At 40.6% G+C, this 22576-nt stretch overlaps 1 pseudogene; it reads right to left on the bottom strand.

Moving 5' to 3' along the window:
* Positions 1 to 21874: 21874 nt before the first annotated feature.
* On the bottom strand, positions 21875 to 22338 carry LOC147826938 (small ribosomal subunit protein uS9 pseudogene; annotated as a pseudogene).
* Between the last annotated feature and the right edge of the window lie 238 nt (positions 22339 to 22576).

Here is a 22576-nt window from a genome sequence, read left to right as displayed (position 1 = left end):
TTGCTTTGTGTTTCCAGTTAGAAAGTTAATTTGATTTTTAGAAATATCAGCTGAATTTTATTTAACACAAAATTGAACAATTTTTCTCATAGCAAAAGTAATACATATCTATTGTGGATTTTTTTTTTGACACAGGGTCTCACTGTGAAGTTAAGGCTAGCCTCCTGAGTGCTGGGATTACAGGTGGGTGCCAGCATGCCCAGCTTTATTGTGGAAAATTCTGAAAATATAGATGAACACAATAAAGAAAATTAGAACCACCTATAATTTCTTTTTAAAATTTTTTATTAGTACATAATGATTGCATATCATGGGGAGTTTGTACATGTGAACAACACATCTTAATTCTCTTTTTTGTCCCCTTCCCCTCCGATCCCTCCCTGCTCCCCATGGTAGAATAGGTTGTTTCTTCTTCATGGAGTTTTAATACATAAATCAATCACAAAAAATTTATAGGTAATCTGTATTTTTAAAAATTTGATAAGCAGTATTTGAAAAATAAGATAGAATAATCTTATTGCCCTAATAAACTAATCCTCTGTCCATGTAGCTGTGGGTGTGTTTGTGTGTTTAGCCTAGTTCCAGTTGCCAGTGTAGTTGAACTGTGTTACCTAGATACCTCTTAGAGAACCTGAGGTCATCTTGGCCTGATACATTAATATTTAACAGGCCTGTGATTGATGGATCGAAGATAGCAACATTAATTTACTCTGCCTAGGTGTCTGTCTGTTGATAGAACAGTGAAACTGTCCTACAGGCCAGGAAGGAAGGGCTTCTGGGAAGAAACAAATGAAAGTGATTTTCTAGATCTAGAAATGGAGTTGGCTCCATTGGTTTTCTGTCACCTAAATGTCTCTCAATTGGCTGCTGATGGGTCAGGTTGCCTCTATCCCTTATCTTTAAAATCTTGAGCTCCCAGAAAATAAATAGGAAGAAAAAAACATTTTGGCCAAGGGCTGAGGATTTAGCTCAGTGGTTTTGTTGCCTGCTGCGCAAGGGCGAGGACCCGAGTTCCATCTCCGGTACCGAGAGAGAGAGAGAGAGAGAGAGAGAGAGAGAGAGAGAGAGAGAGAGAGAAAGGGTCTTCACCAAACAAACAAAAAACATTTTGGCTAGGCAATACTGTCATTTGAAAATGTTGGTCTTAGACATGATGTTGAGTATACATCACAAAATAATCAGTCTATCAGATTTATGTACTGACTGAATTTTTGCAGAACTGACTACATTGGTCTGTACCATTGCCCAGTGACCTGGGGCTACTGATCCTCTCTCACCTTTTTGCCTTTGGTTTCTGCTAAAGGAAGAGCTCCTGGCAGCATTCTCTGAACTACAGATGGGCCAGTTTGTAATCCACGGATTTCTTTGTTTACTTTCTCCCTTTTCCCCTTTTTCTTTCCTTCCCCTTCTTCTCATCCTTCTTCATTTTCTCCTCCGTCTCCTTCTTCTCTTTCTTCCTTCTTCTCCTCCCCCGCTTCCCCTTCCCCTACCCCTCCCCTCCTATCCCCTTCTCCTTCTTTTCTCTCCTTTCTCCTTTCTTGTTTTGTAGTACTGGATTGAGCCCAGGGAACACTGAGCTACATCCCTATCCCTTCTTATCTTGAGATAGGATCTTGCTCAATTGCACAGGATGGGCTTGAATTCACAATCCTTCTGTTTTAGCATCTGGGAGTATAGGTGTGCCACAGTGCCTAGCTCAAGGATCTCTTTTCAATAAAAAATCAATCAGGATGTGGTGGCACATTCCTGCAATCCCAGCACTCTAGGGGACTGAGGCAGAAGGATTGAACATGGCCTGGACAACTTAAGTGAGACCTTGTCTCAAAAAAATAAAAATAGAAATAAAATAAAAATAAAATAGATAAATAAAAGGGGCTGGGGATCAGTACCAGGAAAAAAATCAATTCTGGTGTTTGGGCTGACACCTTAATTGACATCAGCCACATGTTACTGTGTTTCTGTGAAGATGGTTTGGAAGAGAGAGATATCTCTAATTACTCAGAGAATATCATTAGGAAAAAACAATTCCCTTACATGAAATACAATTTCAGAGACTTGCCAAGAATTAAACTCATTTCTGTCTGCTGAGGTTCTAATCTTTGCCAGGCATTTCTCATGTTCATTACTTTAATTCAACCTCATAGCAACCCTGAAAAGGGGGTATTGTTACAATGGAAGAAATGAATTAATAAAAAAAATGAATTAATCCAGTAAGAGGTCACTGCCAGCCCCTCACAGCCTCAGCCTTGGCAGAACCCCTGGCCTTTCTGGACCCTTCTGCTCCTCTGTCCCAGTCCCTGCCCTTCAGCCACACCAGCTCCCAGCTGTTTCCTTTCAAGCTTGCTCACCTCTTCAGGCCTTTGAGCTTCGAGTTGTTCTCTCCACTCCAGAAACCCACAGGATTCATGGCCTTGCACCCTTAGGATTTTGACTCAGTCATCACCTTCTCAGTATGGCCTTGTTAGAAAAGATGTTGTTGATTCCACTGAAAGTTGTAACCCCTGCCTGCACACTTTCTATCCTGGTGTTTCTGTTTTTCTCCATAGCACTTATCACCATTTAAGAGGATCTATATTTTACTTATTCATTTTGTTACTTGGCAGTCTCTTCCCAACAGGATCTACATTCTACGACAGTAGACTTCCGTCTGTTTTGCTCACTGTATCCTGTGTATAGCACAGTGCCTGGCTCAGAGTAGATTCGACAAATATTTGTTGAAGGAATGAATGAATATATGAGTGAAAAGCCACTCAGCTGATAAATGGTGGAGGTAAGATTCAAGTGTCCTGTTTCCTGATGTGAAACGTGGCTCTTTTTTTTTCGACTCCATTGTATTGTAGGAAGAAAAAAGGTGGATAAATTTTTTTTCCAGTACTGGGGACTGAACCAAGGGACTTCATGCTGAGCTACATCTCCAAATCTTCTTTACTTTTTGTTTTGAGATAAAGTCTCACTAAGTCACTAAATTGCCCTGGCTGAACTAGAATTTGGTGATTCTTCTACCTCAGTCTCCCAGAATGCAAGGATTAGAGACACACGCCACCACACCCCTCTGGATCAAAGATTTAAATATGAAAAATAAAACCATGGGTTTGGAAATGTAGCTCCGTGCTAGTAGATACCTGTCTAGCAGGCACAAGGCTGGGGTCCAATACCCTGCACCGCAAAAAAAAAAGAGAAAGAAAGAAAGAAAAAGAGGGAAAGAAAATCATGAGCTGGCGATGAGCTGCATGCCTGTAATCCCAGGAGGAAGGAGGATCAAAAATTCAGGCCCAGCCTGGGCAATTTAGTGATTTGGTAGAGACCTGTATCAAATTAAAAAAATTTTTTAAAGGGGGGGGGGTTGGGATGTAGGCTGAAGGCCCTAGATTCAATTTCCAGTACCAATTAACCAACCAACCAACAAAAACAAAACAAACAAAATTGATCCAACTGGATCTTACTGTGATATACAAAAGCTAAATTGGAATCAGGCTTTACTTTTTCCCCTATAATTAACCAGTGATCCCAAAGCCATTATTAAATAATCCATATTTTCTCCAATGTAAAGATGTTACTTTTATGATATAATAGCTTGGGGATTTAGCCCAGTGGCTTTGCATTGAGATACATCCCCAGCCCTTTCTTCATTTTTAAAATTTTGAGCCAGGGTCTTGCTACATTACCCAGGCTGGGCTTAAATTTTCACTCCTCCTGCCTCAGCCTCCCAGAGTGCTAGCATTACAGGTGTGTGCCACTATGCCTGGGCTTATATTTTCTATTTTTATCCATTCTCTTTTCTTTTTTTGAGACAGGGTCTTTCTATGTAGTTCAGATTGGCCTTAAACTCACTATGTAGCCCAGGCTGGCCTCAAACTGCAATCCTCCTGCCTCAGCCTCCCAAGTACTGGGATTACAGGCATGTGCCATCATGCTTAGCATCTATTTTCTATTTATTATCCATGTTTGTAGAGGCATCAGTGCCATAGTTTTAAATTTCTGCATTTTTCTAGTTTGGTGTTATATCTAGGAGGAAGAAGCTCCCCTTGATATTTTTCCTTCCGAATTTCCCTGACTGTTCTTGCTTATTTCTGCATGTACTTTAGAACCAGCTTGCCCAATTCCTAGAAAAATAATTTTCTTAGTATTTTTACTAGGATTATGTTAACCATTTTTAGAATCACATAGTGAGAATTGTTACCTCTATGATGTTGAGTTTTTCTTTTGGAGAACATGGCAGGCCTTTCTGTAAAGTCTTTGATTCCCTCAATAGTGCCTTTAGGTTTTATGCAAAGGGCCTCTTACAGTTCTTGCTCAGTTTATTCCTAGGAATTTTATCTTTTTTGTGGTGCAATTATAAATGATGTCTAAGTATTTAGGACAACAGGACATGTGGGTCAATAATCTCTAATTTCTACTATATTATACCTCTGGAGTAATGTGACATCATTGCCAAAGTATTCGAGGATGTCTCATCCAGGATGTCTAATCCTAAAAAGTATTATGAAAATTGCAAAGAAATAAGTGTGTGTTTTTTCTTTTTCCTTCCAGCATTTTGTTTGTTTTGTTTTGCTTTTTGGTACCAGAGATCGAACTGGGGACCTTGTGCTTACGAGGCAGGTGGGAGAACCACTGAACTAAATCCCTGGCCCTCTTCCTTTATTTTTGTGGGAAGGTCTTACTTGTAGCTCAGGCAGCCTTGAATTTGAGATCTGCCTGTCTGGGCTAGGATTACTGATGTGTAGCACCCTGCCTGATTTACAAAGTTTATTTTGATTTTTGAAAAATCTTCATGTCAGGTGTGGTGGGACACACCTATAATCCCAGCACTGGGGAAGCTGAGGCAAGAGAATCATCATAAGTTCGAGGCCAGCCGGAACTACAAAGCAAGACCCTGTCTCAAAAACCCAAAAAAGAATAAACAATAAATCCTCCTACAAGAATATATTTAGAAAAAAATAAAAGAATACGTTTAGGATCTGCTTTTAATACCTACATGTAGGGAAACAGAGGATGTAGTTCAGTGGTAGAGAATGCATCTGACCTGTCTCAGAATAAAAAAAAGGTGGGGCAGGGGGAGTGGGCTGGAGATATAGTTCAGTATGAAGGCCCTGGGCTCAGTTCACACACACAAAAAAAGTAGCAGAAGAGAATATATGAGGTATTTAGCATAAAACAGAATCTCTAAAAAACATAACACATGGCAATGTGAACACAAGAAATATGCTGCATAAAATTTAACTGTAAGGAGAGCCAGTGACTAGCACTGGGAGTGTAATGCATTTTATGGAGGCTAGTTTCTCTAATATGTAAAACTTTCAAAAATCCATCATCCATATACAGGTTCAAATTCCCTATGATGAGTGCTATCATTATGTATGCCTAAAATGTACCAATAAATGTTGTGCTATAAAAGTAAACAAAACAAAATAAAAACCCCAACAACAACAACATCCAAACACCAAAAACCTAGCCAGGTGGAGTGGTACACACGGCTGTAATCCCAGCTAGTTGGGAGCCTGAGGCAGGAAGATCACAAGTTCATAGTTGGCCCAGGCAACATAGTGAGATCTTGTCTCAAAATAAAATATAAAAATGGTTGGGGATGTAGCTCAGTGGTAGATTTCCCCTGGGTTCTATCCCTAGTAACGCAAAAAACCAAAACAAACAAAACCATCAAGAAAAACCTTGTATGTATTTCTATAGGGTAGGGAAACAAGGCCTTATACATTGCTGGTGGTAGCAAAAATTGGTATGCAGTTTGACACTATCAATCAAAATTACGAACACAAGTATCTATGAATATATCAGCCTTCCTTCTGGGAATTTAGTCTCCAAATACTAGCACATGTAGGTAATTATAAGTTACTTACTGCATCATTACTTGTAAGAGCAAATAAATTGTAGTACAGCATGCAACAGAATACTACTGCACAGTTATAAAAGAATAAAGCCATTGTCTAGATACAACCTGAAATACAAAGTTTCTACAAAGTATTTTGTTAAATGAAAGAGAAAAGAGTAGAAGAGCACATGTAATATTCTGCCCTTTTTTTCTCCCCTATTTTTGGTACTAAGGATTGAACCCAGGGTCTTCACACTGAGCTACATCCCCAGCCTTCTTTATTTTTTATTTTGAGCTGGGAGTGGTGGCACACACCAGTAATCCCAGCACTCAGGCTGAGGCAGGAGGATTGACACAAGTTTGAGGCCAGCCTAAGCTACGTAGTGAATTCAAGACCAGACCAGACTACATAGTGAGACGCTCTCAAATAAAACAAAACAAAGCAAAACAAAACCAAAAAAACAACCAATTTGAAAAAAAGACTGGGAATGTGCTCAATGGGAAGACCCTGGGTTCACTCCCCAGTACCTTAAAAAAATTGCTTATAGAGCCGGGATTTAGCTCAGTGGTTCTGCTGTCTGCCTCGCAAGCTCAAGGACTGGAGTTCGATCCCTGGTACCAAAAAAAAAAAAGATTGATTATAAGCATAGCAATTTCTATAAACTTTGGCAGTTTACATAAGAAAAAATAAAGTTTAGTTCTTGGGGTGTGTTAGGAACTGGTTACTGGGGACATGAATGAGAAACAATTCATTCTCAGCCCCAAACCCCCACCAAATATAAATTAGAATATACAAAAAATAGAATTGAAAGAAATCAAGGAGCAGATTTTATATACAGTGGACCCTCCAGTTATGACCGGCCTGATATAGGCACAGCTTGGGTTAATTAGGCTAATGAAGATTCATCTGCCTCTTGTTATCTATAGTGTGTACCCAGGTAAACATCTAGATCTCAGCTGTACTGACTTACAACCAACTTGATTACAACCAGCCCTTGGGAACTGATCGAGTTCGTAAGTCAACGATCCTCTGTATGTCTCTTTCTCTCCACACACATCTCTACAATTATATGTAAGAAAGTTGTAACACTGGGTTGCTTCTGGAGTGAGGAATTGGCTGCCTGGGGATCACGGACAAGTGGGGACATTTTATTTTATGCCTTTTTATGTCATTTGAAATTTGCATAAATTGAGCTAGGTGTGGTGGCACACGCCTGTGGCTGTAATCCCAGCCCTCGGAAGTATCGTGGTGAGTTTGAGACCAGCCTGGAATACACAGTGAGACCTTGTCTCAAAAAACAAAGAAATTAGCATAAGTAATAATGTGGAATTATTTATTTAAAACCCTAACAAACATTTCTGCAGCCTTGGTGGTATAAGCAAGGCCTCTCTGGTTGGCAGGGGCAGGTGGGGGAGGTGCATAGTAATTGCCTGCCCTGAGAGTGTGAGACTTTAAAATCCTCTAGAGCTTTGATCTCTTTATCCACAAAATCCTTCTCCACCAAAATTCCTCATCCCTAGCTTGCCTGTAAACTCTCATGACATTGGAATTGTATTGTTTAGTCCTTGACTCTCATGAGAATGCATGGAGCCAGTCTTTCTGTTGTTTGGTGTCCTGTAAATGCATGTACGCCAAACTCAGGGCTGGCTTTGACAGAGAAGTCTGGGTTCTACCTCCACATCCGAAGCAGCTTCCTGCCAGCTTGATTGGCTCCATCGATCCACAGCACTTGGCCAGGGTAGGCACTCTGAGAGTACAAACTGCTTAATATAACCATTGGCTGAGAGAGCTGGCAGGAAACTTATGCAGCAACCTTAGAATACTCTGACCTTAGAACACTTAGACCCATTTCAGGCTCTGTTGGACTCCACTCAGGACTGTGACCAGACGGTTGGAAGGAACAAAGAAATTCTCTAGGAATCTCTACCCGACACTTTGTAGGCCCTTAATATACGAATATTTGTTGAATAACAAATACCTAGCTGGGAAAAATGTGAGAGTAGTTTAGAGAGAAAGCTCCTGAGGTAGGCTTAAGCAGTAATCAATTCTCAAATCAATTTTTTTCCCCCTCAAATCAGTTTTGACTCATTGGATTTCACAGGTTGGGGTCCTTCTTATTTTGGATGAATTAACAAAATTAATAAGGTTTAGCCGGGCATGGTGGTGTATGCCTGTAATCCTAGCACTCAGAAGGCAGAGGCAGGAGGATTGCCAGGAGTTTGAGGCCAGCCTGGGCTACAAAGTGAATCCAGGGCCAGCCTGAACAAAAAGCAAGACCTTGTCTCAAAAAAAAAAAAAGTTTACTAACATTCTGGCTCCATTGTCCCCAAAGCTGGGTTTCTAATACTTTACAGGTTTCCCAAAGACAAAACTAAGCAATTCAGCTGTTTTAGGTAGATGCTATGTAAGGTTTTTTAGAATTTTTTCTTTTATTTTGAAGTCCTTTTGTTTGGAGAAATTAAAAATTATATGATTACACGTTTTCTTCTCCCAAGGCATACACATCTAGTAAAACACTGCTAGAAGAGTTAACAAAATTTATTAGTATATTATTTACAATTTAAATATTTTATTGCACGGCTGTGGTTTAAACAACAGAATGAAGCTGGTAATTACTCTCCGATTGCATGATGATTGCCATGTGGTTCCTTGGTGAACTGTTTCCCTATAATTAGAGCTATGTGTGCCCTGCAAAACAAAACAATGCCCATAATATACGTGAAACAAAACTTTCTAGACTGGAGGTTAACAATTTCAGTTTTGAGGAATTGAGTCCTTCAATCATTTCTCTGGAAAATCCAAAGAATATCTTTCCTCAGATGTACAAATGACTTTTGGTTTCTGATTACAGTTTAGTATGAATGGAATTTTTGTTTTGCTTTTTGAGACAAGGTCTCTCTATGTAGTTCAGGCTGGCCTTGAACTCATGGTGATCCTCCTGCCTCAGCCTCCCAAGTGATTACAGGTGAATGCTACCATGCTTGGTTTACAAGTAAGCTTTTTTAAAAAAATATGATGTTACTCTTTTTACAACTTACTTTTTCTTAATATAATGAAAATATTTTTTCTTGTCCTAAAATTTTTCTTCCTTTATATCATTTCTAATGGTTGCACAGTACTCTATGTATTGGATATACCTTGGTTTAACTAGCCAGTTGTGGAAATTTATAGGCTGTTTCTAATTTTTCCATTTTATAAATAATCTTTGTGGCAAAATCTTTTGAGATATCAATAATTATTTTCTTAAGCTAAATACCTTTGCTATCGTGGCTTTCCTCCGAAAGTGTGCCCTGCTTCCTCCAGGGTGTACTTTTATCTTGCTTTTTCCTCTTTTACTCGGCCCAATCTCATTCTGCAGAGCCAGTTTCTTCCTCATTCTTCACTTTTGCTTTTTCAAACAAACTTTGTCACCATAAAAAAAAAAAAGATAAATGCCTGGTGGGGCTGAGGATGTGGCTTAGTGGTAGAGCATTTGTCTGACATGTGTGAGGACCTAAGTTTAATCATAAATGCCCTAGAATTTCTCAAAGAGTATGCATAACTTTAAAGTCTTTTTCAATGTGAATTGCTAAATTACACTTTAGAAAATGGAATCACAGAGTTTGATCCCCGGTACCAGAAAAAAAAAAAAAAAGGGAATCAATTTATGGTCTTCTTAAAATAAATTTTATTTTATCCCATTAATTTATGTTCTTTCTTGACATATCAAGTATATACATTCATTTGTCACACTTATACTAACACTGGATATTACTATTTGTTTGTTTTTGGTTTTGCTTTTAATTTGTTTTTTTGAGACAAGGTCTCACTATGTAGCCCAGGCTGGCCTTGAATTTGTAGCAATGCTCCTGCCTCAGACTTCTGAGTGCTGGGATTATAGGCCTGAGCCACCAAGTTTGGCTGCATTTGGTACCAGGTATTGAACTCAGGACCTTGCACTTGTGACGCAGGTGTGGTGCCACTGAGCTAAATCCCCAGCCCTAGGAATGTTTTTTAAAGTACATCTTTTTTGGCCTTCTGTATTTCTTTGGTAAAATGCGTATTTTCTTTATACATTTTCCCCTGAGTGATGGTCATTTTCTTATACACTGTTAAGTAGTATTTGTAACAGTTTTTTTAAAGATTAGTGTGGATTGGAGGGAGTTCAGGGTTGATACAATTTGGAGCCCTACTCCCAAGAACTATGTCTTGATTATAGAAAAAACTTTTGGATTCATGTTATTGTTCTATAATGAAGGCCATGGCCTCTGCATGGAGTTCACACATGCTGGGTAGTAGTTGAATTCCAGATGGTCTTTCAGGAAATTTAATTTACAATATGCTGATGCCCTCTTTGAGTTTATAAAGACTAGTCCTAGTCCTAGAGGGGTTTTTTTTGTACCAGGTATTGAACTGAGGACCTTGTGCTTACCTGGTAGGCACAGCACCGCTGAGCTATATCCCAGGCTCCCTAGAGGGTTTTTTGTTTGCTTGTTGTTTTTTTGTTTTTGTTTTTGTTTTTTAAATTTTTTTGAAGACAGGTTCTTGCTATGTAGTTCAGGCTGGCCTTGAACTCGCTCTGTAGCACAGGCTGGCTTTGAACTCATGAAGATACTCCTGCCTCAGCCTCTTAAGTGCTGGAATGATAGGTGCACTCCACCATGCCTGGCTTAGTCCTAGAGTTTTTTTCTTCTTTTTTAGTCCTAGAGTTTTAAGCACTATGCTATATTTTTATAAATGTCCTAGATCATTTAAGGTTGTCCCACCCTCATTTGACAAGTGAATCCTATATCCTTCATCTTCTTATTTTTACAATTGTCCTGTATGTCTTTAAATTATTCTTCTGGTTGATCATCTTTCATTTTTAAAATTGCCACCAGGGCCAGGGATTTAGCTCAGTGGCACCATGCCTGCCTCACAAACTCGAGGTCCTGGGTTCGATCCCTGATACCAAAAAAACAATAACAACAACAAAATAAAAAAATAAAATAAAATAACCAAGAGAATATGTAAAGGTGCATATCTCCAATGATGAATGTCATTACATTGTACACCTAAAATGTATCAATAAAAGGATATACAAAAATAAATAAATAAATAAAAATAAATAAAATAAAATAAAATTGCCACCAGAGAGGGCAGCTAGGAGTGTGGGAACACTCTGTGAATCCTGGCAGGTGCCTCCTTTCTGCCGTCACTTTCCAGGGTTTGTAGCCAGAGAGCTGAAGCCCTCAGCAGTGGTAGGAAATGTCCATAGCTCCCAGCTGGAAGGTACCAATGCTGCATCACTTGCAGGATGATTGAGAAAGACTGTGCCATCACACTTTCAGATTTGTCTTTCTCTTCTTCCCTTCCCTTCCTTTTCTTTCTCTCCTTCCTCTCCCCTTTCTCCAAACCCTTCTCCCCTTTCATCTGCTCCCCACCTTCCCCTTCCCTCCTTCCCTGCCTTCTTTCATAGGATTGAACCCAGGGCCTTGCATGTGCAAGGAAATGCTCTACCACTGAGCTCATTGCTGTGATAGTTGACTGCCTGTCAGCTTGAGGAAGAAACATCCAACTGACTGGTTTAGCATAGTTCTGGGTGTGATTGAACAGATTTACTGAAAACAGAAGACCCACGCTGGATATGAGTGGTACCAACCAATAGTCGTGTAGCCTGAATAGAATAAAAAGGGACACAAGAAGGAAGTCTTGCTTTTGTTTCTTCAGAGGCGCTCCAGTCTTCGCCTTTTTATTGAATGTCTATTTCCTTCATCTCCTGGCTTCCAGCACAGACCCTTTGGCCTCCTGATACGGACTCCCACAGGACTCTGCAGTAAGCTCCAGGCTTTCAGATTTCTACTGTGTGGCCAGGCCTTCTGTGCTCTTCCACACCTGACTCTGTAGGCGGCCACTGTAAGCCTACCTCTAAGTCCGTATATACATATAATATTAAATCTTTCTGTAGTGATACAATTGCCTTTTCCCTTCTCTTATCTACTTTATTAATCATTTTCTCCTCAACTTTCCCCTTACCCCATCACATGTAATTTAATCAAGCGCGCGCGCTCGCGTGTGTGTGTGTGTGTGTGTGTGTGTGTGTGTGTGTGTGCCTGCACTGTGGATCAAAGGCAGGGCTTTGCACATGGTTGGCAAGTGCTCTACCATTGAGCTATATAACCAGCCTGAAGTATCCAAATGTTAACAAAGTGCCTTATACATATTAGGTGCTCAAAAATATTTGTTATATTGAATAGATGCCTTTATTGCATTTTTAAGCTTGAAGGGAAGGATTCACCTAGTGAGAGACAGAACCAAAGATGTTAAGTGAACACACATTTGCTGATGCCAAACATGATATGATAGATGTGAATTATCAATGCACATCTGTGACCACTGCCTGTAAAAACCTTTCAAACCATACATTTTGATGTGACATGAGAGAATCAGCCCCTTATGAACTGCAGCACTCTTGATTGATATCCAGCTTCCCTGTCTTAGCGTCCCTGTCTTATCTACCAACCCCTCCTCCATTCATTTCTCACATCAGCCTAAGTAGGCTATGATACTTCAAAAATATAACCCTTGGAGGGCTGGGGATTTAGCTCAGTGGTTCCGCTGCCTGCCTCATAAGCTCAAGGTCCCGAGTTGGATGCCCAGTACCCTCCCCCACAAAATATACATATATCAAAAACCCTGAGGCTGGAGATTTAGCTCAGTGGCACCAAACCTGCCTGGCAAGCACAAGGTCCTGAGTTCAATTCCCGGTACACATCTAGATCTAGATCTAGATCTAGATCTAGATATCTCTCTCTATATATATGTGTCTCCCTTGGTAAAAGTCACCATCACTGCAGTGGGGAGCCCATAAGGCCTTGAGTAATCTGGCTCTGCCTACCTCCCTGGCTCCATTCTAACTTCTTCCTAGTTTTTTCTACCCAGGGTTTCTGCAATTGCTGAACTCTTTCCCCAGCCTCTTTGCACGGCTGGTTCATCAAAGCTTCTAGGTCTCAGCTTAAATGTTGCTTCTCAAAAAGGCCTTCCCTGAACATTTTTCCAACTGATTTTCTTCTTCTTTTTTTTTTCCGACTGTATTTCTTATATTGTTTATTTATCATTTTGGCATCCATTCACCACAGGGCCAAATGAATGGCCAAAATTATTTATAGCTCTTTTGTAGTCCATTTTCAAAGATGCACAAAAAAATCATGTTTCAAACCCTCCAACTAATCTCAAACCCATACCCCAACCACTTCCTTTATCTAACTTTCATATACCAGGCCAATATTTTCATGCCTTAAACCAGCCCAGGGTCAGGTACTCACAACTAGAGATGCCCCTACAGCCCAGGGCCTTGCCAACATTATTCTCGCACACACAGAAAACACAGTGAAAGGCTCTGGAATAGGCTTCCCCCTTGCTGCTGGTACTGCCTCCTGACTAAACGTGATGATTCCCCATGTGGTGCTACATGGTGTGGCACATCCCCTTCTCTCATGTAACAGATACCTTTTTCGGTGGTTTTAACCTCTCTCCATGTTGTCACTCAGTCACCTGAATACATTAAGATGTGAATAGCCCGGTGTGGTGGTGCACGCTTGTAATCCCAGCACTTGGGAGGCTGAGACAGGAGGATCACTGAGAGTTTGAGACCAGCCTGGGCTACATAATTAGTTCAATACCAGCCTGAATTACTCAGCGAGACCCTGTCTCAAAAAAAAAAAAATTAAGTTATGGATGTAAATCAATCAGCTTACCTAAAGTCACCTCTTTTTTTTTTTTTTTTAAAGTCACCTCTTTTAGTTGCTCATTACTCTTGCTTATTTTCTTCAAAACATTTGTCTCAGTGTGACGTTTCCTTATCTGTTTGTTTGCATATTTACTGTCTTGAGATCAAATATAGGTATCATAAAGGCAAAACCCTCATTTTTTCAGCCAGGCATGGTGGTGCATTCCTGTAATCCCAGCATTCAGGAGGCTGAGGCAGTAAGATCACTGAGAGATTGAGGCCAGCTGGGAGTACATAGTGAGACCCTATCTCAGGAAGAAGAAGGACGAGGAGAAGGAGAAGAAAACTCCATCTATCTTGATCATTCTTATGTCCCCAGTATTTGGTTTACAGTAGGACTTCAATCAATATATTTTTTAAAATTTTATTTTATTGGTACATTTCAGGTATACAATATAATGACATTCATCATTGGAAATTAGCACCTTTACATAATCTCTCTTGGTTCTTATTTTTCCCCTTCCCCTGCCCTCCCTTCACCCCCTCCATCCCTCCCTATTTACAAAGACTTTGTTTCCATTTTTTCATTTTCTCATATTAATTCCATTCCCTTCTTTCCTTTCCCCTACCCCTTCCACTTCCCCTTTGCCCCTTTTCTTCCTGTTTCACATTATCTATTATACCTTTTAGTCCTTATTTACACTTTCAGTTTCTCACACTAGAGAAACTATTCGGTATTTACACATGTGTCCTATTTATTTCACTGAAGAGTATGTCTTCAATGTGCATCCATTTAGCTATAAATGTCTCTAGTTTCTCGTTCTTTATGGCTGAGTAGTACTCTATTTTTTTAAAAAACCACATTTTCTTTATCCAGTCTCCAGTTGATGGGCATTTGGGCTGTTTCCAAGTTTTAGCTATTACAAACTGTGCTGCTATGAACATGGGTGCACATATATCACTGTGGTATGATTCTTTTCATTCTTTGAGGAAGATACCCAGCAGCAGAATAGCTGGGTCAAATAGGACCTCTAGCCCTAGTTCTTTGAGGTATCTCCATACTGATTTCCACAGTGGTTGCACCAGTCTGCACTCCCACCAACAATGGAGAAGAGTTCATTCCCCACACCCCCACCAGCATTTGTTATTGGTTGATTTCTTGATAGCAGCCATTCTTTCTGGGGTGAGGTGGAATCTCAGCATTGTTTTCATCTGCATCTTTTGAATGACCAGTGATGTTGAACATTTTTTCATATGTTTATTTGCTATTTCTGCTTCTTTGTCTGAGAAATGTCTGTTCATTTCAGATGCTCATTTTTGGATTGGGCCTTTAAATTTGGGAGGTCTGATTTTTTAAAGTTCTTTATAGTCAATCAATATATATTAAATGATTAAATAAATACATAAAAATGAGTATTGTTGGCAGATGATTTCCTGTTTTGCTTAGTTGTTTTTGTGAAACTGAGGATTGAACCCAGGGCCTCACATATGCTAGTGCAGCACTCTACCACTCAGTTACATCCCCAACGTGTAATACTTAATGTACTATTTCCCAAGATGAATGCAATTATTATATACCTCAAACATATACCAATAAAACCTTTTTAGTATAAAAAATAAAAATTAACAAAATTGCTTTCAATCCTATATTTATGGAGAGGTAGTAATGCCATTTTTAATTTTAAAAATGAGTACTGTTAAGATACAAAATAAGCAGAATAATATTCACAGATTATAGAGTATTTTTAAAGTCTTTTTAATTAAAAAACTATCTTTAAAAAACTATATTAACAACATTCTCCCAGAAGTTTGAAATATTGTTTTTCCATAGTTATGTCTTTTCATTTTTAAATAGTTCTATGGGGTGGTGTTGGGGGCGTGAGCACAACGATATTTACTTTGGAAACACAGACATGAAAATTACTTTTATCTTACATGCTGAGAGTAGAAATATAAGCCCTATGCAATGCAAGATTCACAGGAAAGCTAAAAATGGACAAGACATTGGCATCCCTATCTATTATAACTGCACCAGAACTTCAGTCGCCAGATGAAAAAATAAACACAGCATCAGCAGGCATTTGCCTTGCGCCCTGAGTACATTCTGAAGTAAAAACTGCAAATGACTTCAAGATCTGTTGCCTCCTGTTTTAACATTCAGAGTTACACATTTAGTAAGTGTAGGTCATGGCCATGTGTCCTTGAAATCAATGCCCATTGTGGAAGAATGGCTCAGGCGATAAGGAAATCATATTTGGGCTAAAAGAAACTGTATAAAATTCCTTGTTCTTGATTTCCTGTGATCATACACTGGGGCCACTAGGAGAGAGCTACTTTTGCTGCAAGTGGGATGGAGCAGTCCCACCCCTGGAGAAGGCAGCCATCACCTGGCTTTCGTTCCCGAGGAGCAGAGCAGGTACAGAGGAAAGAAAATGCCACATCCATGTATCGTTGCTCAGGTGAGGTGAGAGTTGCCCTGGCTGAGCCCTTAAGAAAGCTGATGTAAAGCAAAGCAGGTAGGACCTGAGACCTCTGTAGCTATCTCTTCAGTCTCAAGACTGAAAATCAGGAATATGTTCTGTTTAGTTTAGGGGTTCTATAGAGGTCTAAGCCATGGCTCCATAGCTTTCTGCACAATACCTATCTGAGATCTTACTTTTTCTTTTTTGTCTTACTTTGGATTTCTGATAGTAGAAAACAACAGAAATGGTTGTTACTGCAAATATACAGTAGTAGCACATCTTTATCTGCCATATCACTTTTTTTGTTTGTTTCAGTGCTAGGGATGGAACCCAGAGTCTTGTGCTACCCCTCAGCTACATTTCTTTTCTTTTCCTGTACCAGGGATTGAACTCAGGACCTTGAGCTTGCAAGGCAGCTGTGGCGCAACTGAGCCAAATCCCTGGTCCCTGAGTTACATTTCTAGCCCAGTGTTTTTGTTTGCTTCTTTTGGTTTGGTTGTTGTTTTATTTCTTTCAATGTGTCCCGATTCCTGTTCTGCTTTCTACTGCTGTATATGAAACTACTCCAAACTTAGTGGCATAAAAGAATAACTATCTTATTGCTCAAACTGTGGATTAGGAATTTGTGCAGGGCACAGTGGAGATGTGTCATCTGGCACCTCAGCTGGGAGGACTCCATGTTCCTTGATGCAGATCTATCTAGTGCCCGAGGCTGGCCTCCACTGGGGTTGTTGACTGAAGCATGGGCTTATGGCTTTTCCTAGCAGGGGAGCTGACTTTGGGGAGGGAGTGCCTTGAGAGCAAGCCTTCCGAGAAGATTAGGTAGAATCTGCATGGCCTTTTCTGACCCAGGCTCAGAAGTAGGCAGCATCATCCCTGCCATAGTCTGGCTGGTTGTTACAAGACAAACACATGCTCTTCCACATGCAAAGGAATGGGAACTCAGTCCCACCTCTTGATGAAGTGGTAGAGAGTTGTTGCACTGCAGAAGGCTTTTCTTTAATCTGGGACCCCTAGTGTGGATGTAGAAGGACCATGGCCATCATACTGCTAAAAGCTCTATTCTTAACAGGAAAGGTCTATGTGGCCTACCTGTAAGGCTCTTAGAAGACTTTTGTGTAACTGGAAGTTTCTGTGAGGTGCTACCTTAAATTTTTCTAGGGTTTAAAAAAAAAAATTTTTTTTTGTAGGGTTTTAACAAGGTATTTTACTACCTTGGCCTTGCTCTGAAATTTTTTTAAATTAATTTTATTGGTACATTTTAGGTATACAATATAATGACATTCATCATTGGAAATTTGCACCTTTACATAATCTCTCTTGGTTCTTATTTTTTCCCCATTCCCCTGCCCTCCTTTCAACCCCTCCATCCCTCCCTATTTACAAAGACTTTGTTTTCATTTTTTCATTTCCTCACATTAATTCCATTTGAAATTATTTTAAAAATTATTTTATTTTTTTTGGTGTTGGAGATTAAACCCAGAGCCTTGCACATGCAAAACATATGCTCTATCACTGATCTATACCCTCAGCCCCTGAAATTATTTTTAAATTTGAGAATTTATTCATGTATACACTTTCGTTATGGTTGGTTTCTTCACTATTGATTTCTTCACTATTTTCTCCTTTTATTAGTATTTTTTTGTGATACATCATAACTACATTCTTCGTAGGGCCGGGAATTTAGCTCAGTGGTTTTGCCGCCTGCTGAGCAAGGGCAAGGACCCGAGTTCTATCCCTGGTACCAAAACAAACAAACAAACAAACAAACCAAAAACACCATAACTACATTCTTTGTGGAGAATTGGTACATACTTATATCGCATTTTGAACTTTTTTACTTCCCCTGTCCCTCTATCCCTCCTGTCTCCCCCATCTACAGATCCCCTCCCCATCTCCACATAAACTATCTTCCTGTTTCCTATCATCTTTTTTTTTTCACTTTAAGTTATTTATACTTTGGGTTTCTCACATAAGAGAATCCATGCAATATATAACCTTCTGTATCTGATTTATTTCACTTAGTATTATGGTCTCAAGGTGCATTTATTTTCCTACAAATGACTCAAATTTATCCTTCTTTATGCACACAGACACAGACACAGACACACACACACACATACATCTCAGTCACATTTTATTTATCCATTCATCGGGGTTTTGGTTTTGGTTTTTTGGGGGGGGGGGTTTGAGATAAGGTACTGCTGTGTAGTTCAGGCTGGCCTTGAACTCACTAAGTAGCCCAGGCTGGTCTCAAACTTGTGGCAATCTTACTTCCTCAGCCTCTCAAATGCTGGGATTACAGGCATGCCCCACCACACCTGGCCAGCTCAAATTATTTTAAAATTAGATAATTTGGGCGGGGGATTTAGCTCAGTGGTTTTGCCACCTGCTGCACAAGCTCAAGGACCCAAGTTCGATCTCTGATACCAAAATAAATAAATAAATAAATAAATAAGATAATTTATTACCTTCTGGAATAGCTGGGAACAAGTTTAATTTTTCTCACACTCAATAAATAATTCCTGGTTCCTTTATAGTTCTTCCAAATTTTGTTTGTTTCTTAGCTGATCTCTCTCTCTTTCTCTGTCTCTGTCTCTCTCTCTCTCTCATTGTAGCTAAAAGAAACCAGTTGGCACTTTCAACATTCACAAATGAGTTGATCTGGTGTAGCTTCTGTTTTTCATGTAGTCAATAGTGTTGCTAAACTTTCTACCACCATGTAAAAAGATTTCCTTTTCCTCTGGCTTCCAATAATTTTCTCATTTTCCTTTAAGCCCTCATCAACATCTTCTGGAGCCCTCTTAGGATTCTGCTAACAATCTTCTCAAAAAAATCTTCCAGTTTATTCCTGCCACACAGCCCCAAAACCAATGCCACATACTTTAGGCTTGCCTGACTGCCTGCCCGCCCGCCTGCCCGCCCCCCTCCCTCCCTCCCTCCCTCCCTCCCTTCCTTCCTTCTTTCCTCCCTGCCTCTCTCCTTTCCTCTTCCTTCCTCCTCCTCCCCTTCCTTCTCTCTCTTCCCCTCCTCCTCATCTCTCCTCCTCCCTCTTTTTTCACTCTCCTCTTCATCTATGTTGCTCAAGCTGGCCTTGCACTTTCATTTTGTTTGTTTTGTTTTGTTTTATTTAGTGATATAAAATAATAACCACTTTATTTTGCTCTTTATACAGATAGGGTACAAGGAAGACTTGTTATGTTCCATGACATTGGGTCCTCCAAGAGGAAGACTTGAGCACTGAGAGGACCATTTGGCTGGTGCATGAGTTCATCTAAAACACACATCCAAATGCCTGGACTAAAATGTGTCAGAGGTTCACCTGGGACTGCAGTCAGAGTGTCCACATCAAGCTTGGTCTCCTCCTAGCAAGGCTGCTGCTTTGTGAGTGGCAGCCTTCTTTTTTTTTTTTTGGTACCAGGGAATCAAACTCGGGACCTTGCACTTTTGAGGCAGGCAGCAGAACCACTGAGCTAAATCCCTGGCCCAGCAGCCTTCTGAAAGTAAGCATTCCAAGAGAACCAGGTAGCCTGGCATGGTGGTGCTGAGGCAGAAGAGAGAGCCTGGGCTACATAGTGAGTTCAAGGCCAGCCTGAACTATATAGGGACACCCTGTCTCAAAAACAGCAACAACAAAAAGAAAACCAGGTGGCAGCCAGTTCCACAGCCTTTTCTGACCTAGCATCAGATGTTACACAACATCACTTCAGTGCTTCCTGTCAGTACTGGATAGCTTTAAACCTAACTCAGCCTGAGGTTTGTAGGCCGACCCAGGTAATGTAGATCTGGGCTGTGAGCCCCACACTAAGACTGGTCTGTAGATACAACTTTTTAGGGCACTTCCTCTCTCTGGTCTGTTCAGCAACGTTTTTTGCTGTCTCCTGGGGTAAGGATGAGGATGGGTTTACTTCTGGCCCCAGACTTTATGAGGCTAGGATCCCCATTAGCCTCCCACCTTGGATGGGTCCTACCTTTATCTTCAGTGAGAACTGAGTTTCATATGTGCCAAGTTTGGTAAATCTTCTCCAAACCAGCTTCAGTGCTGCACTCACCCCTTTTGAGTCCTGTTTCCTCTTAGATTTTAGAGTAATATTCTTTTTACTATGTTGCAAGCTGCTTTTTAAAATATACTTTTGCTGTTGGTTGTGGTGGCGCATACCCACAATCCCAGCACTCAGGAGGCTGAGGCAAGAGGATCTTCACAAGTTTGAGGCCAAGCTGGGCTGCATAGTGAACTCAAGGCCAACCTGAACTGCACAGTGAAACCCTGCTTCAAAAAAAATAAAGTAAAATAAAATAAGAAAAAAAAAATCTATATATGGCTGAGAATTTAGCTCAGTGGTTCTGGCGCCTGCCTCACAAGTACAAAGTCCAGAGTTCGATCCCTGGCACCCCCCCCCCAAAAAAATTATATATACACCAGCAATCTTAGTTGTTTTCAAAAGAGGGTCAATCTTGAATACTTAGCTTGTTATGTTATTAGAAATGGAAGCCTCTACTTTAGGAAATTGTATCTTTAATCAATCGGTTGTTCATTTCAGAAACTTAGTAGTTCTTACCAGGGAAACTCGGGTCCTTGCTCTTGCAAGGCAGACGGCAGAACTAATGAGCTAAATCCCTGGCCCAGTAGTTCGTTTTTTAAAAGAGCAGCTTTATTAGAGCATAATTTACATATTATAAAATTCACCCATTTAAAGTGCACGGTTTGCCAGATGCATGTCTGCATGTCTGTAATCCCGGCAGCCTTGCGGTACTTGAGGCAGGAGAATTGTAAACTCAAGTCCGCCTGGGCAACTCAGTGACTTAACAAGATCTTGTCTCAAAATAAAAAAAAATAATAAAAAAAATAAGAAGGGCTGGAGATGTAGCTCATTGTAAATGCCATAAATAAATAAATAAATAGCACAATTCCATAGCCTTTAGTCTAGTCACAGAGTTGTATACTCATGGCCGCAATCAATTTTAGAACATTTCATTATCCCAAAAGGCATAGCCCTTAGCCACTAACACCAATTTCCTCAACCCTCCCCAGCCTCAGGCAACCAGAAATCTACTTCCTATCTCTATAGATTTGTTTATTCTAGACATTTCATATAATTGGAGCCAAGCAAAGTGTGGTCCTTGTGACTAGCTTATTTCATTTAGCATCGTGTTTTGAGCTAAATCCCTGGCCCTATCCCTTTTCTTTCCTCTCCTCCTCCTCCTTCTTCCTCCTCCTCCTCTTCCTCCTCCTCTTCTTCTTCTTCCTCCTCCTCTTCCTCTTCCTCTCCCTCTTCCTCTTCCTCTTCCTCCTCTTCCTCCTCTTCCTCTTCTTCTTCTTCTTCTTTTCTTTTTTTTTGGTAACGGGGATCAAACTCAGGACCTTGCGCTTGCAAGGCAGGCATATCCCTTTTCATTTTTTGTGATTTTTTTTTTTTTTGGTACCGGGGATCGAACTCGGGTCCTTGCGCTTGTGCAGCAGGTGGCGAAACCACTGAGCTAAATCCCCGGCCCCCTTTTCATTTTTGATACCTTCCTCCCTGTTCATTGAGTTGTTTTACTCCAGCTTTTCTGGAGCTGCTATCAACATATTATTTTTCTTTAACATGTGCTGGGCCTTTGCACTGATCTACATCCCCAGACCCTTTTTATTTGTTTATTTCTTTCTAATCTTAAAATTCCATTTTTATTGGGGCCGAGGATTTAGCTCAGTGGCACCTCGCCTGCCTCAAAAGCTCAGGGTCCTGAGTTCAATCCCTGGTATGGGGACGGGTGGAGACAAAATTCCATTTTTATTAGAAAGGTCAATGCTGACTCTTGTGATGAGTTTATGGGTAGGATTTCTGGATTTCTGGTGATGAGCAGGCCAGGGCTTCCAAACTTTTTGAATTTGCAGCGACAGGGATCAGCTACCAGGAGGGTCAGGTCTTACTAGCTGAGAATGTCTTTGATCTTCTCGGAAGCCTCATCCTCATTTCTGGGAATGGGCTCCAGGGCTTGGGAGATGGACAGACAGCATTAATTTGGGCCATATGACCATGTCCTTCACAGGGACACAGATGATTTGCCAGCAAACCGCTCCTTGCCCAGAAGCAGAACAGGCTCAGGAACTTGTATTGCAGTACATGGCTCACATGGCTAATGCATGGCTCAGTTATCTCCAGGGAACGCCCGTTCACCTTGATGAGACCATTGTCCCCTTGGCAGTGTGCCATGGCTATGACTGTCTTCTTGCGACCAAAGACCTGTACCAACTGTAGCGGTCCTTGGATGGCAGGGCTGTAAGTGTAGACTAGGGCTCCTCCCTGCATGGGCCACATCTGGAAAAGGCTATTTTTTATTTTGAGACAGGGACTCACTAAATTGCCCAGGCTGGCCTTGAACTTGTTAGTCTCCTGCCTCAGCTTCTCAGAGTACTGGGATCACAGATGTGTGCCACCATGGCCCTGGTGATGTCATCATCTTCCTTCATTAAAACAATGTCTCTGCACTTACGATAGGTACAGTGGGTTGGCTCAGGCTGTGTCCCTCCTTCCAGTGTGTGTGTATTTGGCAAAAGCTGAAACACTGAAACGTGCATATCCCAGAGTCCCTCTCACCTCCCTAGCTGATGAATCTGATTT

This window comes from Heterocephalus glaber, unplaced genomic scaffold (genome assembly GCF_053883595.1).
Source record: "Heterocephalus glaber isolate CG9 unplaced genomic scaffold, H.glaber_assembly_v1.0 deba00001457, whole genome shotgun sequence".
Classification (NCBI taxonomy): domain Eukaryota; kingdom Metazoa; phylum Chordata; class Mammalia; order Rodentia; family Bathyergidae; genus Heterocephalus; species Heterocephalus glaber.
The sequence above is the reverse complement of the archived record's forward strand: the minus strand, read 5'-3'. Positions and strand labels throughout refer to the sequence as shown.